The sequence below is a fragment of the Tursiops truncatus genome, chromosome 11, assembly GCF_011762595.2.
Source record: "Tursiops truncatus isolate mTurTru1 chromosome 11, mTurTru1.mat.Y, whole genome shotgun sequence".
Classification (NCBI taxonomy): Eukaryota; Metazoa; Chordata; class Mammalia; order Artiodactyla; family Delphinidae; genus Tursiops; species Tursiops truncatus.
This window is the reverse complement of record NC_047044.1, coordinates 62,255,862-62,264,073: the sequence shown is the minus strand read 5'-3', so window position 1 is coordinate 62,264,073 and position 8,212 is coordinate 62,255,862.

The following is an 8,212-nucleotide window of genomic DNA, read 5'->3' as shown; positions in this document are numbered from 1 at the left end:
CTTTAGTTTTTAATTTATTTATTTTTGGCTGTGTTGGGTCTTCATTGCTGCACGTGGGCTTTCTCTAGTTGCGGCGAGCAAGGGCTACTCTCCATTGCGGTGCATGTGCTTCTCATTGTGGTGGCTTCTCTTATTGCAGAGCACAGGCTCTATGCACGCAGGCTTCAATAGTTGCAGCATGCGGGCTCAGTAGTTGCGGCATGTGGGACCTAGCGTGTGGGCTTCAGTAGTTGCAGTGCGTGGGCTCAGTAGTTGTGGTGCATGGGCTCTAGGGTATGCGGGCTTCAGTAGTTGTGGAGTGTGAGCTCAGTAATTGTGGCTCGCGGGCTCTAGAGCGCAGGCTCAGTAGTTGTGGCACATGGGCTTTGTTGCTCCACGACATGTGGGATCTTTCCAGACCAGGGATCGAACCCGTGTCCCCTGCATTGGCAGGCAGATTCTTAACTACTATGCCACCAGGGAAGTCCCTTCGTTCTTTATTCTTTATTCGGCTTCTCAGCAGTTATTTCCACCACTCTATCTTCCAGCTCACTTATTCGTTCTTCTGTCTCAGTGTTTCTGCTATTGATTCCTGTAGTGTATTTTTCATTTCGGTTATTGTGTTATTCATCACTCTTTGTTTGTTCTTTACTTCTTCTAGGTCCTTGTTAAACATTTCTCATATTTTCTTGATCCGTGCCTCCATTCTCTTTCTGAGATTTTGGATCATCTTTACTATCATTACTCTGAATTCTTTTTCAGATAGGTTGCCTATTTCCTCTTCGTTTATTTGGTCTTATACGTTTTTACCTTAATCCTCGTCTGTAACATTTTTTTGTTATCTTATTTTTTTTGATGGGTGGGGCTGTGTTCCTGTCCTGGTAGTCGTTTGGCCTGAGGTGTCCAGCACTGGAGTTTGCAGGCAGTTGGGTGGGGCCGGCTCTTGGTGCTGAGATGAGGACCTCCAGGAGACCTCACACCAAGTAATATTCCCTGGGACCTGCAGTTGTTAGTCTAGCAGCTGGGACTTGGCGCTTGCACAACAGGCGCTCAGGCCTGACAACCAAGATCCTGCAAGCTGTGCAGCATGGTAAAAAAAATCAATCAACAAAAAGAAAAGAGCAGAACAATAGCAAAGACTAAGAAATAAAATAAAATTAGGGCTTCCCTGGTGGCGCAGTGGTTGAGAGTCTGCCTGCCGATGCAGGGGGACACGGGTTCATGCCCCAGTCCGGGAAGATCCCACATGCCGCGGAGCGGCTGGGCCCATGAGCCATGGCCGTTGAGCCTGCGTGTCTGGAGCCTGCGCTCCGCAACGGGAGAGGCCACAACAGTGAGAGGCCCGCATACCACACACACACAAAAATAAAATAAAATAAAATAAAATAAAATAAGAAAAATAAAAAATATATTAGAAAAAAATAACAATAAAAATGAAACAACCACAAAACAAAGCAGAACCACAACAGCAAAAAAATTTTTTAATAAAATAAAGAAAATAAAAAATATTTTTAAAAATAAAAGATAAAAAAATAAGATAAAAAAATTAAAAAAATAAAAATTCCCTGATGCCTCCTCGTCAGTGTCCTTGCCCTTATGGTGAGCTACAGCTTCCTCCCACCTTCCCAGTAGGCCTCCAAGACCTCTAGGTAGGTCTCTGGACCTGCTGTATCAGCCCCACCTCTGTATGTGTTCTTCTCCCACAGGGGCTGGTGCAGCCAGAGGAGGCCTTGGAAGGGGGCGGTGCTTGGCCCGCCTGGACTTGCACAGCCAGAGGAGGCCCTGTCAGGGGCGGCACTCGGGCTCTGTGCACGCACGTGGCTAGAGGAGGCTTTGGTGGGGGTGGGGCTCAGGCCCAGGACGCCCTCGTCTGGAAGAGGCTTTGTTGGGACAGTTCACGGTCTGTCAGGACCTGTGTGGCCCATGGAGGCTTTGTGGGGGAGCTGTGCTCAGGCCGCTGGGAACAGCACGACCCACAGAAGCCTTGTTGGGGGCGGTACTCAGGTCTGCCAGGACCCAAGCAGCCAAAGGAGGCCCCAGCTGGGGCACAGCTGAGGCCCAGGACCCACGCACTCAGAAGAGGCTTGTGGGGGGGGGGGCTCAGGCCCAGGACCAGCACAGCCGGAGGGGGCCTCAGATGGGTGGGGGTTCAGGCCTGGGACCCCAGCAGGCTTGCTGGGGCCTGAGCAGGCGGGTGAGAAGTATTCCCCTCCGATCCCCCAATCCCCTGAAGGTCCCTCTTCGTCCCCACTGTCCCATGTCCATGAGTGGGCACCTCTGAGCGTGGGAACATTTCCCCTCCCCCATCCCCCCTCAGGGGTGCTGGTCCCATCCCACCTCTGCTTTTTTTTTTTTCACACACACTGTATTTTATTTTTACAAGATATAAATAAACTGACACCAAGCATTGTAAATGGATGACCACAACGAAAGCAACAATGATTGCAATTACCAAACAGGAAGCACACTCATACTATGTCATAATATTGACATTCAGTCCAGTAATCCTCCACTGTAACAGCTCCTTTACTTTGCAGTGAAAATTGATTTGTATATTTTTTGCCTCTGAGTCCTTGTGGGATTTTTTTTGTTTTTACTGAAACAGAAAGTCACAAATATTATAATCATCCTCATCAGTTCACTCAGTCCCATGTAATTAATTTTTTTTCATCTTGATCTTTGTTAACACTTTTATGAATTCATCAGTTTTCCATTAGAGTTCTGAAAATGCTTATTCATTCAGTTCAGCAGTATAGTCAGTTACCAGAAACCTGTATTTGTCAGTCTTTTCCATGAATTCCTTGAAGATGAAACACTTTTATAGGAACATTTTTGCAAAAGTATCAGAGAACTGTCTGTAAATGACAAAAGACTTAAAAATGACCACGGATAAAGATTTGATGAAAGTTCATAATAATGCAATTGACAAGGAAATTTAGTTATTTCTGAGATATACATTTTAAAATAATAACTAGAATTATGACTTATAACATTATACCAGAACATATAAGATTTTTAGAAATTTCATGTAATGTCTGAAACATTTATATTAACATATTTCCATACAAATAACCCAAAGAAAGTTCAGTATTAGTGTCTTTTTTGTTTGTTTGTTTGTTTGTTTATACTACAGGTTCTTATTACTCATCAATTTTATACACATCAGTGTATACATGTCAATCCCAATCGCCCAATTCAGCACACCACCATCCCCACCCCACCGCGGTTTTCCCCCCTTGGTGTCCATACGTTTGTCCTCTACATCTGTGTCTCAACTTCTGCCCTGCAAACCGGTTCATCTGTACCATTTTTCTAGGTTCCACATACATGCGTTTATATACGATATTTGTTTTCCTCTTTCTGACTTTCTTCACTTTGTATGGCAGTCTCTAGATCCATCCACATCTCAGCAAATGACTGAATTTCATTCCATTTTATGGCTGAGTAATATTCCATTGTATATATGTACCACATCTTCTTTATCCATTCATCTGTCAATGAGCATTTAGGTTGCTTCCGTGTCCTGGCTATTGTAAATAGTGCTGCAATGAACATTGTGGTGCATGTGTCTTTTTGAATTATGGTTTTCTCTGGGTATATGCCCAGTAGTGAGATTGCTGGGTCATATGGTAATTCTATTTTTAGCTTTTTAAGGAACCTCCAGACTGTTCTCCATAGTGGCTGTATCAATTTACATTCCCACCAACAGTGCAAGAGGGTTCCCTTTTCTCCACACCCTCTCCAGCACTTATTGTTTGTAGATTTTTTGATGATGACCATTCTAACTGGTGTGGGGTGATACCGCATTGTAGTTTTGATTTGCATTTCTCTAATAATTAGTGATGTTGAGCAGCTTTTCATCTGCTTCTTGGCCATCTGTATGTCTTCATTGGAGAAATGTCTATTTAGTTCTTCTGCCCATTTTTGGATTGGGTTGTTTGTTTCTTTAATATTGAGCTGCATGAGCTGTTTATATATTTTGGAGATAATCCTTTGTCCATTCATTCGTTTGTGAATATCTTCTCCCATTCTGAGGGTTGTCTTTTCATCTTGTTTATGGTTTCCTTTGCTGTGCAAATGCTTTGAAGTTTCATTAGGTCCCATTTGTTTATTTTTGTTTTTATTTCCATAACTCTATGAGGTGGATCAAAAAAGATCTTGCTGTGATTTATGTCAAAGAGTGTTCTTCCTATGTTTTCTTCTAAGAGTTTTATAGGTCCGGACTTACATTTAGGTCTTTAATCTATTTTGAGTTTATTTTTGTGTATGGTGTTAGGGGGTGTTCTAATTTCACTCTTTTACATGTAGCTGTCCAGTTTTCCCAGCACCACTTATTGAAGAGATTGTCTTTTCTCCATTGTATATCTTTGCCTCCTTTGTCATAGATCAGTTGACCATAGGTGCATGGGTTTATCTCTGGGCTTTCTATCTTGTTCCATTGATCTATGTTTCTGTTTTTGTGCCAGTACCATATTGTCTTGATTACTGTAGCTTTGTAGTATAGTCTGAAGTCAGGGAGTCTGATTCCTCCAGCTCTGTTTTTTCCCCTCAAGACTGCTTTGGCTATTCAGGGTCTTTTGTGTCTCCATACAAATTTTAAGATGATTTGTTCTAGTTCTGTAAAAAATGCCATTGGTAATTTGATAGGGATTGCATTGAATCTGTAGATTGCTTTGGGTAGTATAGTCATTTTCACAATATTGATTCTTCCAATCCAAGAACATGGTGTATCTCTCCATCTGTTGGTATCATTTTAAATTTCTTTCATCAGTGTCTTAGAGTTTTCTGCATACAGGTCTTTTTTTTCCCTAGGTAGGTTTATTCCTAGGTATTTTATTCTTTTTGTTGCAATGGTAAATGGGAGTGTTTCCATAATTACTCTTTCAGATTTTTCATCATTAGTGTATAGGAAGGAAGAGATTTCTGTGCATTAATTTTGTATTCTACAACTTTACCAAATTCCTTGATTAGCTCTAGTAGTTTTCTGGTGGCATTTTTAGGATTCTCTATGTATAGTATCATGTCACCTGCAAACAGTGACAGTTCTACTTCTTTTCCAACTTGTATTCCTTTTATTTATTTTTCTTCTCTGATTGCCGTGGTTGGGACTTCCAAAACTATGTTGAATAATAGTGGTGAGAGTGGACATCCTTGTCTTTTTCCTGATCATAGAGGAAATGCTTTCAGTTTTTCACCATTGAGAATGATGTTTGCTGTGGGTTTGTCATATGGCCTTTATTATGTTGAGGTAGGTTCCCTCTATGCCCACTTTCTGGAGAGTTTTTTTCATAAATGGGTGTTGAATTTTGACAAAAGGTTTTTCTGCATCTATTGAGATGATCATATGGTTTCTATTCTTCAATTTGTTAATATGATGTATCACATTGATTGATTTGTGTATATTGAAAAATCCTTAGATCCCTGGGATAAATCCCACTTGATCATGGTGTATGATCCTTTTAATGTGTTGTTGGATTCTGTTTGCTAGTATATTGTTGAGGATTTTTGCATCTATATTCATCAGTGATATTGGTCTGTAATTTTCTTTTTTTGTAGTATCTTTGTCTGGTTTTGGTATCAGGGTGATGTTGGCCTCATAGAATGAGTTTGGGAGTGTTGCATCCTCTGCAATTTTTTGGAAGAGTTTCAGAAGGATGGGTGTTAGCTCTTCTCTAAATGTCTGATAGAATTCACCTGTGAAGCCATCTAGTCCTGGAGTTTTGTTTGTTGGAATATTTTTAATCATAGTTTCAATTTCATTACTTGTGATTGGTCTGTTCATATTTTCTATTTCTTTCTGGTTCAATCTTGGAAGTTTATACCTTACTAAGAATTTGTCCATTTCTTCCAGGTTGTCCATTTTCTTGGCATAGAGTTGCTTGTAGTAGTCTCTTAGGATACTTTGTATTTCTGCAGTGTCTGTTGTAACTTCTCCTGTTTCATTTTTAATTTTATTGATTTGAGTCCTCTCCCTCTTTTTCTTGATGAGCCTGGCTAATGGTTTATCAATTTTGTTTATCTTCTCAAAGAACCAGCTTTTAGTTTTATTGATCTGTGCTACTGTTTTCTTTGTTTCTATTTCATTTATTTCTGCTCTGATCTTTATAATTTCTTTCCTTCTGCTAACTTTGGGTTTTGTTTGTTCTTCTTTCTCTAATTCCTTTTGGTATAAGGTTAGATTGTTTATTTGAGATTTTTCTTGTTTCTTGAGGTAGGCTTGTATAGCTATAAACTTCTCTCTTAGAACTGCTTTTGCTGAATGCCATAGGTTTTGGATCGTCATGTTTTCATTGTCATTTTTCTCTAGGTATTTTTTGATTTCCTCTTTGATTTCTTCAGTGATATCTTGGTTATTTAGTAACGTATTGTTTAGCCTCCACGTGTTTGTGATTTTTACTTTTTTTCCCTGTAATTCATTTCTAATCTCATAGCATTGTGGTCAGAAAAGATGCTTGATATGATTTCAATATTCTTAAATTTACTGAGGCTTGATTTGTGACCCAAGATGTGATCTATCCTGGAGAATGTTCCATGCGCACTTGAGAAGTGTAATCTGCTGTTTTTGGATGGAATGTCCTATAAATATCAATTAAATCTGTCTGGTCTATTGTGTTATTTAAAGCTTCTGTTTCCTTATTTATTTTCATTTTGGATGATCTGTCCATTTGTGTAAGTGAGGTGTTAAAGTCCCCAACTGTTATTGTGTTACTGTCGATTTCCTCTTTTATAGCTGTTAGCAGTTGCTTTATGTATTGAGGTGCTCCTATGTTGGGTGCATATATATTTATATTTGTTATACCTTCTTCTTGGATTGATCCCTTGATCATTATGTAGTGTCCTTCCTTGTCTCTTGTAACATTTTTTATTTTAAAGTCTATTTTATCTGATATGGGTATTGCTACTCCAGCTTTCTTTTGATTTCCATTTGCATGGAATATCTTTTTGCATCCCCTCACTTTCAGTCTATATCTGTCCCTAGGTCCTAAGTGGGTCTCTTGTAGACTGCATAGATGTAGGACTTGTTTTCATGTCCATTCAGTGAGCCTGTGTCTTTTGGTTGGAGCATTTAATCCATTCACGTTTAAGGTAATTATTGATATGTATGTTCCTATGACCATTTTCTTAATGGTTTTGGGTTTGTTTTTGTAGATCCTTTTCTTCTCTTGTGTTTTCCACTTAGAGAACTTCCTTTAGCATTTGTTGTAGAGCTGGTTTGGTGGTGCTGACTTCTCTTAGCTTTTGCTTGTCTGTAAAGCTTTTGATTTCTCCATCGAGTCTGAATGAGATCCTTGCCACGTAGAGTAATCTTGGTTGTAGGTTCTTCCCTTTCATCACTTTCAGTATATCATGCCACTCCCTTCTGGCTTGTAGAGTTTCTGCTGAGAAATCAGCTGTTAACCTTATGGGAGTTCCCTTGTATGTTATTTGTCGTTTTTCCCTTGCTGCTTTCAATAATTTTTCTTTGTCTTTAATTTTTGCCAATTTGATTACTATGTATCTCAGTGTGTTTCTCCTTGCATTTATCCTGTATGGGACTCACTGTGCTTCCTGGACTTGGGTGACTATTTCCTTTCCCATGTTAGGGAAGTGTTCGACTATAATCTCCTCAAATATTTTCTCTGGTCCTTTCTCTCTCTCTCCTCCTTCTGGGACCCCTATAATGCAAATGTTGTTGCGTTTAATGTTGTCCCAGAGGTCTCTTAAGCTGTCTTCATTTCTTTTCATTCTTTTTTCTTTTTTCTGTTCCACAGCAGTGAATTCCACCATTCTGTCTTCCAGGTCACTTATCCATTCTTCTGCCTCAGTTATTCTGCTATTGATTCTTTCTAGTATAATTTTCATTTCAGTTATTGTATTGTTCATCCCTCTTTGTTCTTTAATTCTTCTAGGTCTTTGTTAAACATTTCTTGCATCTTCTCGATCTTTGCCTCCATTCTTTTTCCGAGGTCCTGGATCATCTTCACTACCATTATTCTGAATTCTTTTTCTGGAAGGTTGCCCATCTCAACTTCATTTAGTTGTTTTTCTGGGCTTTTATCTTGTTCCTTCATCTGGTACATAGCCCTCTGCCTTTTCATCTTGTCTGTCTTTCTGTGAATGTGATTTTCGTTCCACAGGCTGCAGGATTGTAATTCTTCTTGCTTCTGCACTCTGCCCTCTTGTGGATGAGGCTATCTAAGAGGCTTAATGGGAGGGACTGTTGGTGGGTAGCGCTGACTGTTGCTCTGGTGGG